We start from the raw sequence: 10,954 nt of genomic DNA, 5'->3' as shown, positions 1-10,954 counted from the left end.
TACGTTGCATAGAAAAGGGGATTCACCGCCCCAATACGGTGAGTACTGTATCGATGCCCAAATCCTTGGATTCAGTGGTTGTAGATTGTAGTTCTCTGGCTGTGCTTGAGCTTAGATACGAAAAATCATGATTTTTGTGCTGTTAGGGTTTGTGATTTCAATTTTTTTGAGGTGATGGGTTGGGGTTTTGTAGTGGGTTTTTCTGATGTGTTAGTACGTTCATAATGTAGTGGGTCATGAAAGGTCAATTGGTTCGATCACTGTGAAGTAGTTACATGGTCTCCCCGGTGCTTTGATGAGTTAGCCTTTAAGTTGCATTACCTAAGGAATCCAGTAATGAAGGTCTATTGGTTGCTACTAGGACTGACTTTTGAACAAGGACTTAGAGAAATTAGTGCAGATACACACATAATTGTGATGGCTTCACTAGTGCACAGGGTTAAGAATTTTGTTCTGTATCTAGACCATGATGACACTATCAGTGGGCTAGATTAGGATGACCTAGTTGTAAACCCAATTGCATCCTTGCCCAAGGGTCTGAGCCCTCACAATGTTGATAGAGTTCCCAGTAAATAAGGTGAAAAGCTTCTAGAGTTCTATTGCAATCTAAGCCCTCCCAGTGAGACTGATGATGACTCTGACTTCCAAGACTTAGACTATGAAATTGATCAGGATGATGATGATTTGTTAGAAGATTGTGTGGATGACCAAGTGCCAGATGAGGGAGTTGCCAAAGGCAAGAAGATACAGAAAGAGAAGAAGGCACAGAAGGGCAAACAAATTCACAGTATTGTTGATGATATATCAATGGATGATGAAGATTTGCAGCTGCCAGATTTAGATGGTGAAGGTGAAGGAGGCTTGAGGTTCATTAATTTTAGAGACCAGGATGTGGGCAATCCAATATTCAAGGTGGGTATGCTCTTTGAATCGGTTGAGGTACTTAGGAAGGCTGTCACTAAGTATAGTTTGAAGCAAAGAGTGGACATCTGGTTCTCAAGGAATGAGCAGAAGAGGTTGAAGGCACACTGTGCAGATGGATGCCCTTGGTTGCTATATGGATCAGTGGACAATAGGTCAAATGGAATGGTCATAAAAACCTACCAAGGTACCCACAACTGCTAGATGAAGTGGGTTGTCAAGAGGTGCACCTCTAGGTGGCTAGTAGAGAAGTACCTAGAATCATTCAAGGATGACCAGAAGATGACCCTAGCTAACTTTGCAAGGGTTGTTCAAAAGGAGTGGAACCTAACTCCACTACCCTAGATATGAACATCACTGTCGATTCAAAAACCACTTTCACTGCCGAATTTTGAACCGACAATGGCATACCGGCAGTGATGGAGGATTGACATCACTGTTAGTTCTTAAAAACCGACATTGATCTACAGGCAATAGTGTTGGTTCTAGGTCCACTCAGCAGTGTCCATTTAAATAACACTGTTGATTTGTAGTCCCAACCGATAGTGAAGGTTGCTTAAAGAGTGTCGGTTCTTGGCTCAGGCCAGCAGTGTTGAGCAAGCCTACACTGTTGGTTCATGGGTCAAACCAGTAGTGTTGTCGTAACCATCACTGTCGGTTCATTACTCAAGCCAGCAGTGTTGAGCAAGCCAACACTATTGGTTTGTTGCTAACTGCAGTGAGGGTTACGATAACAATGCCAGTTTGTTGCTAATAGGTAGTGATGGTTATGACAACACTGTCGGTTTGTTGCTAACCGACAGTGAGGGCCCGTTCATATTTTATTGTTTTATAATTTATTTTAATTTATATTTTTTCATGGAATCGGGGTTCGCTTTATATACGCTACGTAGATGACATGTCTATCAATATTAAACATTACAAATGTTATGGTTATAGTTCAAATGTTCTTATCAAGATCTCGATCCCTCAAAATAAAAAAGAAATTATTCGATAAGATAAAGCATGTTTCTTGGACTTGTTACAATAATCTGGCGAGCCGCTCTGGGCCATTTTGGTCCTTGAACTTTACAGATTGTGCAATGGAAAATACTCTATCTTTTTCCAATACCTCGGCTAAGATGAATTTTGCTAGCTCCGATTAAAGCGTGACGATCTCCATGTCTAACAGCCTTTTGTGGTTATATTTCTTGCGCTATCGTTCAAAAAAGATAATATCTAAAGAGGAATCAGTAAATCATTTTGTTGAATAATTAATAGACATAAATGAAATGGGGATTATATAGACCAACTTATCGGCTTCTTCCAATTTCCCACCGATGTAGCGAAGCATTGTCCACATTATATAAAATCCACATTCATTGTTTCCCGCCGGCCGTTTTAGGTACTTACCCTCCATTTCAACAACCTTGAATGGGACCTGCATCCCACCGATATGTCTTCTTCGGACATTAAGCAACATTAAAAGGAGAAACGTTAGAAAGCGATATGTGTGATTAGAAAATAATATGTTATTAGGATCGCTTACTAATTCAGCACTGCCACCAGTGCATCCAGATGATGAAATGAGTTTTTCTTTGAGTCCCACACATCGATTAGATTTTTGGCAAGATTAACACAAATGAAGTCAAAATGGTGACTGCAATCATAGAATCCTAATTATCGAATAATCTTAACAAAAAAGAAGCATAAAATTAAAATCCAAGAACACAAACTTGCAGTTGTAGGCTAGAAGTATGTGGGTTTTGTTCTTTATCTTGAATTTGTCAAAAACAACAATCAATCTCTGTTTTAGGTCTTCCACGTCACATCCATGGAGGCCTAGACATGTCTTCTCATTGACTCGCAAGGGGTCCAAGAAGCCCATGTTATCCCATTTGCTTTTTAGAATGTAAAATTTTGCTATACATCTACATAAAATCATGGGAACTGCTCAAAAGTTAACAATTTGTGTCCCGAGAGAGTAGTTAATTGTAATATCGTGCATGTAGGGTACTTACATAGTCCACAGTGTCAACATTTGTGTATCGAGAGAGTGTTTCTAGTATAGCTGGAACAAGCACTCCCACTCAACATTGAATTTCTCTTCTTCAGGATAATTAAAAACATGTGGCGAACGGATAATAACCTTAAAACCAAAGTCCTCCGTCTCTGTTATTTGAGCCATGTAATATTCATGCAACTGACGCATATATGTTGTCAAATTTTTATACTCGTCATTGGGAACTAAAAGATTGCCCCTTTCATACTTCATTGCCGGTGTTGCCATCCCTTATACATCATAATAGATGGTCGTGACCTCTTCCATGGTTAATTTGGGGTTGTCTTCGATGAACTTCTATATCTTCCTTAAATCTTCATTATGTATTTCATCGGCTCTTGTTGTAGCGTACTGATTCTGTGTTTGCCTTTTAAATTCGGACTTCAACAAAAATGGAGGCAGTGAGGCACAGAGATTGAAGAAACTAATACAATCTTCCTTCGAGTTGTGTGCTGTAAATTTTCCTTCTATTAAGTTTGTAACGCTGCCACTGAACGACCTTTTTTTTGTTGGTCCACTTTGGGAGCATTAGCGACCGAATCCAAGGACTTTTTCTGCGACTGTGAGGATGTCCTTGATCTTATTTTGGGCTGAGATGGAGGAGGAGGAGGAGGATGATGCCGAGAATTTTGTTTTCCCAGGGCTGATGAAGATGGAGGAGGAGGAGTCTCTTTTCTCAGGGCTGATGAAGATGGAGTCGGACAAGGAGGAATAGAAGGAGACCTCTGTCTTCTCAGGGGTGATGGCAAGGGATGAGGAGGGGAGTGATCTCTGTTGGGAGATGGTGAGGGATCATCATTGGTGGGTGAAGACTCGCAATCGTCCTCATCATTAGAGGACAATTGGTGGTCAAGCTTAATGAAGCGCTTGCGCTAGGCTACTTGAGAGCCCTTGTTATGACCAAGTTTTGGCCTATCTTCCGCTACGGGGTACTCAATATGTATCTTGTTATACTTCTTATCAAGTATTATGTCAATGGTGACATGAGCGTACCCCTATGGAATTGGACAGCCATTAATGGTCTCGTCTCTCGTAGGCCAGGGCTGGCCGAGCGCCACCTTGTCCTTTGTCCATTCCTGATGGATGTACAACTTGACATTGACGGGTTCGGTGATGTCATCCACCGGATGAGGCACATTCGCATCTTCTTCGTCGAGCGGGGTCAATCCGTAGCTACTGCGACCCCTAAACTGTGGGCTAAAGGCAGTAGGAGTAGGGTTTTGTGGTACTCCTGACCCCTTGGGCAGCAAAATTTGTTGGACTCGTGCTTCAACAGTCGCCTCAATTCATGCGTCCATTCTTTCTTCCATCTCTTTTAGTCACCTCAAATACTCTGCCTCTTGATCCGCTCTACCCCTCGAGCAGCTCTAGTAAGTGTTAGATTCTTGGGGGAATGCTAGTTTCCATGGAACAACACCGGTTCCTCTAGTGCGACCAGGGTGCTCCTTGGTTCCAAGTGCTTGGGTGAGCACATCTTTCTCCTTATTAGAAGTGCGAGTCCCTTGCCTCACCTCCTCAGTTACCTAGGAGATCCTCTGGATGAGTTCACTCATGGGTTGATTTGTGGAGCTAAAGCTCCCGTCCTCTGCGTGGCGTACATTCCTCCTCATACAGTATATTACCGATCTGGGCTCCCAATCGGTGGTCTCAACCTGAACACCTTCCTCAGCAAGGCGATCCATCTTTTGAAGTTTTGCTTCAAATTCTGGTATCTTTTTGGCGTAGCCACGAGAGCCGAGATGATGAGGATTCATCACTTTCTATGAGTTCTCCTTATTCTTCCTGCTCAATTCTAAATACTCCTCGGATAACCTGTATTCTTTGAAATCCTGCCATAAGTCCTTTTGCTTGCTAAACTATCCACCATCAAAATCTAGCTCTTTATTTTGGAGGACAAAATTCCTGTACAATGTCCCCTTGAAATTCTTGAAGCATGTCCACATGATTTCTTTTGCTTTTTTCTTGACTAACTCCCTGTCATACTCCATTGGGAAAGTGAAATACTCTAGGATCTTGATATCCCATATGTAATCCTTCTCACTTTCGGGAACCCTCCACAGGTCATCATCTTTCTCAATCCACTTCCTGTACCTAATCGGGATGAAGTCCTTAACAAGTAACCCAAGGATAGTCTTGTATTTGGTCAAAGCTATAGGCGGTGAGAGTGGATCCCCAAATTCATCAAACTCAGTAATGTGCCAGTGTGCATTCCTACCAATAGGAATCTTTGACACACCGCGCTTGGATCTAGCCTTCCTTCTACCTGAATCCTCTGGCTCCTCGGCCAACAGAGCCTCCTGCTAGAGACACAAAGTAAGCTATGACCCTCTCAATTGATTAGCATGTGTGGCTACATAGTCACATGATACCAAAGTTACCTGGCTATCTTGGTCATTTTGACCTAGATCGAGCAGGCCGAACATGGTCCATGGCTGCTCGTTCTCACCGTCCTAATTGGCGCCATCACCGTTTGTTGGATCATGCGGCTCTCCCATCCCAGCAATATCAGCCACTTCTTGTTGCCGATCTGTTCTTCGACGATGGGGTAATAGGCGATGATGAGTCATGGCCATAACACGATCGTGGTTAGTTTTGGCTGCGGACAACTACTAATAGCATATGTTCATATATATAATATGTTTAATGCAAAGTCTAATAATAAGTCCACATACAACAAAGTCAAATAATAGCATATGTTCACCTAGAACAAATTCATTGTTTGATTGACCACATACAACAAAGTCCACCTACTGTTCTACGAAACTAAACCTATATCAACTTCCAAATAAGAAAAGCAATGACCATCGCCATAAATAAAAGCATGACATCTTTCTAAGACCAAGGAGCAATTCTCCTAATCTTCACATCTCTGGTGGGTGGCTTCTCTTCAATCTCCAGTGCCAGCGGATGGCCATGGTTTGCATTCATTGGACCATAGTAGGCTGGTTGCCCATGGTTTGCAAGGTAGGCCGGATGACTATAGTAGGCCCTCAAAGCTTCAACTTCTATGCTGTACTTTTTGTGCAAATTATTAGGGTAGCGATTGACTTGAGCATAGCAATCTTCCCAGGTTCGATAAATCCCAGGCACGTGACCAACATGCACTACATACCATGCCATGGTTGCCTATACATTTAAGTAAATTAGGCATGTGTAAGTGGTAATGGTAACTCACTAAACAAGAGTTATTATTCAACTTATATGGCCAAACTAAATCTATTTAATGTTACTCATCCTCCAAGCAATCCAGGTGACATTTCAAATGAAAATTTTGCAGGGCTGCAAAGTCACTTTGCAATCATTGATCATGAGAGAAAGTAAAACAGCTTATTATGTGCATTGCTTTGCTAGGATTGCTTATCGCTACTGCAACAGTTGAGAGATGCTTTTCAGGAATGAAGATTGTTTTGAAAATAAGTACAGAAAAGAGAAGTCAGGTGACAGCCTAATGTTTCAAGACTTTATTTCCTTATTTACACGCCAATTTACTATCTTTAATTTAATGTCAAATATTTCCTGTCCCTGGGATACTCTCCTTATAACCAAATACCAACTCAGTTATCCACATATAAAGCAGCTTCCTAATGGTAGGGAAATGTCATTTGTCTAAATCAGACAATGCTAAGTAATTTCCAAGCTAAACAACCTTAGGACCATGCTAGTGGTATTAACCACAAATTTTGTATGTCACCCTAGACTAAGCTTCATGGGACCTACTTGTGATTTATGATTTGGAGGCAACATGATATATGATATTAGTGCTCTTTAATTACCATCCAATACCCTTTCCTAATTTAAATAAAAGCAATAGTCTTTTTTTAATAGTCAGCTATATCTTGGTTGCTCTTCAAGGCAATGGATATATGTTAGGTATTTGTAAATGTAAGGTCATGCAGCCTGAAAGGCCACATAAGCAGCAAGTGACCATCCAAATGGAGAACAATTAGGAGAATACCGCCTGCTTGCAGCATAATTTCACAATTTTAGTCCATGAGTGAATAAACGAAGCATGAAATGGGTAATGCCCTAACCAGCAGCCCTGCACTAACACTTAATAACCGGTGCTATCATACACATATAGTTTAAATGGTTGTTTATACTATAACACACCAAGCCCAAAATGTTAGTCTTGGTCTTTTTTTTCATACCCACAAAACTATAGAAGTACTCTAGTACCGGGAAAGGTCTAATTAACAGTGTGTTTGGTAAATGAAAAGCCTCTACTGATTCAAGTAAGCAACTATGGAACACCATGGCACATTTCATCAGACATATAGCAGACAGTGAGCCACGCACTCGCCGTGGGGGTGGGAAAGCAGCTGCCTACGCACTCCTGAAGGCCTTGGTGGTGGGAGCATAGGCGTGGAGGAGGAGGGTGAAAGCTCTAGTTTGGTTTTGGTGAATTGATGAAACCCTAAGTGCTAACCTAGTTTATCAAGTGATCATGAGATAGGTAGCACACTTCAAGTGGAGAAGCCAATGAAGATCATAACATGACAATGGTGATGACATGGCGATGATCAAGGGCTTGAACTTGAAAAGAAGAAAGAGAAAAACAAAAAGCTCAAGGCAAAGGTATAACTTGTAGGAGCTATTTTGTTTTGGTGATCAAGACTCTTAGAGAGTGTGATCACATTTAGGTTTGATAGCCATACTATTAAGAGGGGTGAAACTCATATCGGAATGCGGTTATCAAAGTGCCACTAGATGCTCTAACTCATTGCATATGCATTTAGGATCTAGTGGAGTGCTAACATCCTTGAAAATGTTTGTGAAAATATGCTAACACATGTGCACAAGGTGATACACTTGGTGGTTAGCACACTTGAGCAAGGGTGAAGAGAATGGAGGAGATGCCAGCGTCGGTCAAGTGACCGAACGCTGGATCCAAAAGCACCGGACGCTGACTGCCTACGTCCGGTCGCGCTGACTGGCGGTACAGAGGCTAGGGTTTACCACCGGACACTGGGCTGTGTCCGGTCAAGGTGGACCGAACGCGTCCGGTCGAGGAAAACTGGTTTTGACCCTTCCTGTAGTGGACCGGACGCTGAGGCTCCAGCGTCCGGTCAGTTTTGCCAGAGCGTCCGGTCAGCTTCATAGCCGTTGAAATCTGACGAACAGCGTTTGAAGCTGGTGACACATGGCGTCCATCAGTGGATCGAATGCTAAGTCTAGGGTCCGGTCAGATGGACCAGAGCGTCTGGTCAGAGCGTAGTGTGCCCAGTAAAGGGGTACAATGGCTCTATTTCGTGGGGGCTTCTATTTAAGCCCCATGGCAGGCTATGGCTCATATCTTTGGCCATTTTCATTGACATAGCAACCTTGTGAGCCTAGCCAAAGTCCTCCCACTCATCTCCATCATTGATTCATCATTATAGTGAGATTGGGAGTGATCCAAGTGCATAGCTTGAGTGATTGCATCTAGAGGCACTTGGTGTTCATGTTTCGCTATGGATTTCGCTTGTTACTCTTAGTGGTTGCTGCCACCTAGACGGCTTGGGGCAGCGAGGATCGTTGAGCGGAGGGTGGTGATTGTCTCCGGCTCTGATCGTGGTGATTGTGAGGGGTTCTTGACCTTTCCCCTGCGGAGCGCCAAAAGGTACTCTAGTGGATTGCTCATGGCTTGTGTGATCCTCATCTTGTGTTGGTTGTGCGGCACCCTATTGAGGGTTTGGCATGTGAAGCCAATTAGTGCGTGAACCTCCAAGTGAGTGAATCACCACAACGAGGAGTAGCTTGCTGGCAAGCAAGTGAACCTTGGTAAAAATCATTGTGTTCATTCTTTGATTTTGAGGTGATTGGTCTTCATTGTTATTCATCCTTGTGATTGATTGGTTCACTCCTCGACACGGCGGTATAACTATCTTGATCACTCTCTTTACATTACCACAAACTAGTTGTCAAGCTCTTTAGTGTAACTAGTTGTGAGAGCTTGTTTGCTTGGTTGGTGTGGCTCTTTAGTTAGTCTTTGAGAGCACACTAACATAGGGTAGTGTATTTGCTATTGTGTGGATAAATACTATCTAAACTAGAATTGTGGTAGGTCGCTTGCATTTTGAGTAGGCTAGCGTAACACTTGCTTCGCCTCATAATTGTCTAACCTTTTGTTAAGTGTTGTTGTAGAAATTTTTATTAGGCTATTCATCCCCTCTAGCCATTAGGACCTTTCAAGTGGTATCAGAGATGAGGTCACCGTTATTTGAGGCTTAACAACCTTCGGTGTTAAAATGGCTCAAATCAACAACACCAAGAAGCCACCCCAATTTGATGGCACAAATTATCCTTATTGGAAGTCAAAGATGACCGCACATATCAAGTCAATCAATAGAAAGGTGTGGAAGGTGGTAGAAACCAAAATTGAGATTGGTGATCCAGAGAATCCCACCACGGCCAAAGAAGTACTTCTCCAAAACAATGATATTGCTCTAAGTGCTATTCATGATGCAATTGATGAGAGAACATTTGAGCAAATCAAGAATATTGAGATGGCTCATGAGGCTTGGAAGAAGTTGGAAGAATCATTTGAGGGCACTCAAGCCATGAAGGGTGCAAAGGCATACATTCTCAAAGAGAAGTTTGCAAGCTTCAAGATGAAGGATGATGAGAGTGTGCCGGAAATGTTCCATAGACTTCAAGTGCTTGTCAATGATCTCAAAGCACTTGGAGAAGAAGTGAAGGATAAAGACTTCTCTCACAAGTTCTTGAGATGCTTACCCTCAAGATTTGGTACATTGGTCACTATTCTATTGAGAAGTGGTTTGGACACCATGACACCAAACCAAGTGTTGGGAGATATAATGACCGATGATACTTATAGAGATGATGATGAGAAGGAAGAAAAGAAGGAGAAGAAGGATGAGAAGAAGGATGAGAAGAAGAAAAGTGTGGCATTCAAAGCCACATCATCCAAGGGCAAAGCAAAGCAAGAAACTTCAAGTGAAGAAGATGAATCTTGGGATGATGATGATAAGAAGATGGCTCTATTTGTCAAGAGATTTGGCAAGTTCATGGTGAAGAAAGGCTACCGTGCTAGAAGAAAGAAGTCTTCATTCAAGAACAAAGAAGAGTCAAGAAGGTGCTTCAAGTATGGAAGCAAAGATTATCTTGTTGCTCAATGCCCATACAATAGTGACAATGATGATGACAACAAGAAGAACAAGAAGAAGGACAAGAAGGAAAAGAAAGAGAAGAAGGACAAGATGGCCTTCAAGAAGAAGAAGGGTGGTTCATATGTAGTCACTTGGGATAGTGATGCTTCCTCAAGTGATGATGATGATGATAGTGATGATCACAAGACCACCAAGAAGAAGGTTCTTGCAAGCATTGCCATCAATGAGAAGCCTTCTCTCTTTGAATCTTCATCATGATTCATGGCTAAGGCCACTAAGGTACAATCTTGTGATGATGAAAGTGATGAAGAACATGTTGATGATAATGAACATAAAAATGAAAATGATAGTGATAGTGATGATGATGAACCTACTAAGGATGAATTAATTGACATGCTAGAAGATGCTAGAGAACACTTTGATATCGAGAGAAGGGAATGCAAAAGCTTGCGTAAGGAACTAAAAGCCCTTAAGCAAGCCTTTGATGAGCTCAATGCATCTCATGAGAGGCTAGAGGAAGCCAATGAGAAGCTTGACAAAGCTCACAAAAAGCTTGAAAAGGCTCATTCCTCTTTGCTTGATGAGCAAAATAAAAAGAAGCATGTTGAAACTTGCAATGTAGGTTTAACTTGTGACATAATTGATGAATCACTATCTATGCCTATCATTGTTGCTCCTACTAACCCTTCTTGTAGCACTTCCACTTCTACCTCATCTAGTAGTGATGGTCTCACTTGTGGTGCCTCACTAGTGGTTGAGAATGAGAACCTCAAGAAGGAGGTCACTAAGCTCACTCACACCTTAGCTAAGGCTTATGGTGGTGAGGACCGCTTGCTTATGGCCTTGGGTAGCCAAAGAGCATCTCTCTACAAAGAGGAATTGG

Source organism: Miscanthus floridulus, chromosome 12, assembly GCF_019320115.1.
Source record: "Miscanthus floridulus cultivar M001 chromosome 12, ASM1932011v1, whole genome shotgun sequence".
NCBI lineage: Eukaryota > Viridiplantae > Streptophyta > Magnoliopsida > Poales > Poaceae > Miscanthus > Miscanthus floridulus.
The sequence above is the reverse complement of the archived record's forward strand: the minus strand, read 5'-3'. Positions refer to the sequence as shown.